At 43.3% G+C, this 4,203-nt stretch overlaps 1 pseudogene across 1 annotated transcript; it reads right to left on the bottom strand.

The window, feature by feature from the left end:
- Positions 1 to 500: 500 nt before the first annotated feature.
- Positions 501 to 2,190, bottom strand: LOC308612360 (BUB3-interacting and GLEBS motif-containing protein ZNF207-like; annotated as a pseudogene). The gene has a single exon. The product of its transcript is annotated as a BUB3-interacting and GLEBS motif-containing protein ZNF207-like (transcript).
- Positions 2,191 to 4,203: the final 2,013 nt, after the last annotated feature.

Genomic DNA, 4,203 nt, shown 5'->3' with positions numbered 1-4,203 from the left:
GTGCATATATGTTATTGAGTATAATATCCTCTTCTTGTATTGATCCTTTTATCATCATATAATGCCCTTCTTTGTCTTTTGTTATAGACTTTGTTTTAGTTTATTTTATCTGAGATGAATATCTCTATCCCTGACTTCTTGTCATTTCTATTAGCGTGAAATATCTTTTTCCATTCTCTTACTTTTAGTCTGTGTGTGTCTTTAGTTCTGAAGTGAGTCTCTTGTAAGCAGTATAAGATCTATATTTTTTATTTCCCTTCCCCACATTTTGTGCTTTTGATGTCATATTATAGATCTTCATATTTATCCCTTTAGTATGTATTTTATAGTTGCTTTTACAATTTTTTTCTTTCATTCTTTGTACTAGCTTATTTAAGTGGTTAATCCTCAGCCTTTACTATATGTTTTTCTTTACTAGTGGGATTTTTCTTTTCCTGTGGATTCTTTCTTCTTGTTAATGCCTTTTATTTTCCACTTAGAGAAGACCCTTTAACTTTTCTCTAAAGTAGGTTTAACATTGATTAACTCTTTTAGTTTTTGCTTGTCTGAGAAGTTTATGTCTCCTTTAGTTCTAAATGATAATTTTGCTGGGCAGAGTATCCTAGGTTGCAGGTTTTTCCCTTTATTTTTATTTTTTAAATTGCAACTTTAGGAAAAGTTCCTGCTTTATTATTCCAAATAAATTTTTGCATGTAAAATAAATGTCCAATAGTTCCTGATATGTGGGAAGATAATGTTTGTTAAAGTCACAATGAAGCCTTATTGACAGAAGCTTGGCTATATAAACAGCACAAGTTGAGAAAAGGTTTAATCTCCAAACCTATTAGACTGGATGAAGTAAGATCAGTAATGGCCACCTTGAAACATTATAGGAGGTCTCATTCCTATTGGAGGTTGAGGAGGCCCACCTTGGTAAGGTGGTGCCATTGGCAGTCCCTGCCCATACAGTGGCATAGCACCAGGAAGATAACCTGGCATGCCTTGATGATGACCACCATACTGACCATGAGGTGACATTGGGGGTCTCATTCCTTGTTGCTGTGGGATGCCCGGCTGTGGTGGCCTCATACCTCCAATTGGTCCAACAGGTGGATTACCAATAGGAGCCTCTCCTGGTCAAGGAAGATTACGTTGATATTTAGGTAACTGTGCTCTTCTCTCTTCCAGCAATATATCCTCATCTGGATGGATCAACTTACTGGTTGCACTGGTCCTCGTAAGTGTAGCAGGCTTACTTGTTATTGAAGCTGCTGGTTTAGCTGCAGTGCTATTTGTTGTACTATTGGTTGAAGCTGTAGACTGTGTATATGCAGGGAATTTAGGCTTTGGGGGTTCTGTAGTTGTTGTAGGGGTACTATTTAAGGGCTTGAAATTTGTACCAACAGGTCCTTGGACAGCTGCGTGAGCCTGTCTTGCACTGGGGAAAAGAGGCTTAGTAACTGGAGGCTTTGGAGCTGGAACTGTTGCTGTTGGTGCTGGTGGTCTGTTAAGAGTATCTGGCACTGAAACAGCCTGTGCTTGAGTCATTGGAGGAATTCCAGTACATGGAACAGGAGGGGGCATACCTGGTGGCATACAGGCATCAGAGGTTGTATTCCTGGTCCAGGTGACTTCATTCCACCCATTGGCATCATTCCAGATGGCATTCCTGGCATAACTGGTGGCACTCCTGGCATCAGAGGAGGAACACCTGGCATTAATGGAGGTATACTTGGAGGCACTCCTGGTGCTCCTGGAACTGGTGGTAGTCCTGGTTGTGCCATTGGGGGGATATAACCTTGTTGAGGTTGAACAGGCTGTGGTTGAAATGAAGTTGAAGCTGCAGAGTCATCATCATCATATTCATCAGAATCCTCTGGTTGCTTCTTTTTTTGACTCTCTGCTTGTGTTTTCTGTTCAAGAAGTCATCTTCTTTCATCCATGTCTTTTTTTTGGAATACCTTCCATACTGTATATTTCCAACTCTATGTCTGTTCTCTCAGGTATTGCATTTGGTACTGCATCTATTGTCTCTTTATGCACGTGCATGCAATGCATAGCTAAGCCAGGTCCTGTATACAATTTCTTATGACATATATGACATTTAAAATGCTTTGCTTTTTGGTGCTGTATAAGGATCTTCTCATCATCAAAATCTCTATTACAATATCAGCACCATGGCTTCAGCTGCTGCTGCTTCTTGCGACCCATAACTGCACTCTACCGACAAAAAAAAAAAAACAGGGAGGAGAAAACATGCAGGAAGAACTAGCCGAAAAGTTGCTCACTCTTCCGACGCAACCGCCACCACCGTGTCCCACAGGAAAACCAGGTTTTTCCCTTTTAGCACTTTCAATAATGATGCCTGTCCCTTCCAGCCTGCAAAGTTTCTGCAGAAAAATCAGCCTTATAGCCTTATGGTGGTTCCCTTATATATGACTCTTTGTTTTTCTCTTGCTGCCTTTAAATTCTCTGTATCTTTAACTTTTGTTATTTTAAGTATGATATGCCTTAGTGTGGATCTGTTTGGACTCATCTTGTTTGGGATCCTCTGTGCTTCCTGGATTGCATAGCTGTTTTCTTCTAAAGTTTTGTGAAATTTTCGGCCATATTTTCATCAAATATATTTTCAATCCCCTTCTCTCTCTCTTCACCTTCTGGGACCCTTATAATGTAAATGTTGGTATAGTTGTTGTTATTCCAGAGATCTCTTAAATTGATCTCATTAAAAAAAATCCTTTTGCTGCTCTGATTGGATAATTTCCATTATTCTATCTTCTGGATCACTTATGCATTAATCTGTATCACCTTCTCTGGTATTAATCCTTTCTCATGTATTTTTTATTTCAGTTATTGTATTCTTCAATTCTGACTGATTAAAATTCTACTGTGTTCCTCTATTCTTTTTGCTAATTCAGTTAGCATTCTTTTTACTAATGTTTTGAATTCTTTATCTGGTACGTTATTTCTCATTATTTGATTTTTCAGGGGTTCTTCTCTCGCTTTTTCAAATGAGACCAATTTCTCTTTCTTCTCATTTTGCTCAACATTTTTGTCTCTAGAAAATTTGGTGAAACAGTTCTCTGTTTGAGATCTTGAAGGTGTGCCCTTATGTGGGAGCCTCCCTGTACAGTCTGTGTATGTCCTGTGGCTTTGGTGGGAGAGTTGGATTTGATGTGAACGTAAGCCATGTCTTTGCTCTTTTGCTGGCAGCTATCATCTTGGTGGGAGGTGAGGTTGGAGAAGGGGGATCCAGGGCTTGAACTAGGTGCGAGCTGGGGCTTCCCATCTGCCCTCTGCTCAGTGGCCATCATCACCCTATCGGGGGCAGGGGCCCATCCCTCGTTGCTAGAGCAGAAGCCCTGAGTAACAGGTCTAAACTTTCTCTGTTCTCTTTAAGTGTGTGATCTCCCCCCTCCTAGCACCAGCAAACTTGCCCCATAGGGGAGAAGTGCTGGGGCAAGTGGGGCCCATGGAAGCACTTGGTATGTGTTGGGGCATGGGCTGTGGTGCTCCAACCACATACAGAAGTCTGAGCTACATGTGATGCACTGCCTATGAAAGTGCCAGTGCCTGGGTCAGCTGCCTATGCCCTGCTCCACTCAGGTGCTACTTTGGGTCTGAGTCTCCTTTGTCCCTCACAGTTGATCTCTCCTCTTTGCCTCTGCCACCCCTGCCCTGGTTTGGAGCTGCACTGCAGTGCAGGCAGGGCCCGTGTGGGCTCTTTGTATGTATTGAGGCACAGGCTGTGGCGGTTTGACCACAGACAGAGTTTGGGCTACTTCTGATGCACTGCTTGTGCAAGCACCGGTAGTGGCTTCCCCAGCCCCGCTCAGATGCTGCTTCAGATTTGAGCTGCCTCTGTGTCATGTGGTCGAGTCGTAGAGCTGTGATGTGAAGTAAACAGGCTGGAGCATCCCCTTGGCTCAGGTTAGGGCTCACGCTGGGGATGCCATGGGAAACCAGTCAGCCTCCTCAGCAGTTTCAGTCTGTCCTCTTTGCCCTGTTTTGGGAGCAAACCAACTCATGTGTGCTCCTCATGAGTGGAGTCCAGGATTCCCACAGCCCTCCTGTTAGCCCCACTGACCCTCCAGGCAGCCAAGGGAACTAGCCTTCCCTGTGTTGGACCCCAGGACTGGGGTGCCCAATATGTGGCTGGAACCGCCCATTCCCTAGGGAGGATCTCCACCAGTGTAATCTCCCTTTTCCTCTGTGTCCTGTCAC

Source organism: Mesoplodon bidens, assembly GCF_964165515.1.
Source record: "Mesoplodon bidens genome assembly, chromosome: 1".
NCBI lineage: Eukaryota > Metazoa > Chordata > Mammalia > Artiodactyla > Ziphiidae > Mesoplodon > Mesoplodon bidens.
This window is presented reverse-complemented; position numbering and strand designations above follow the sequence as displayed.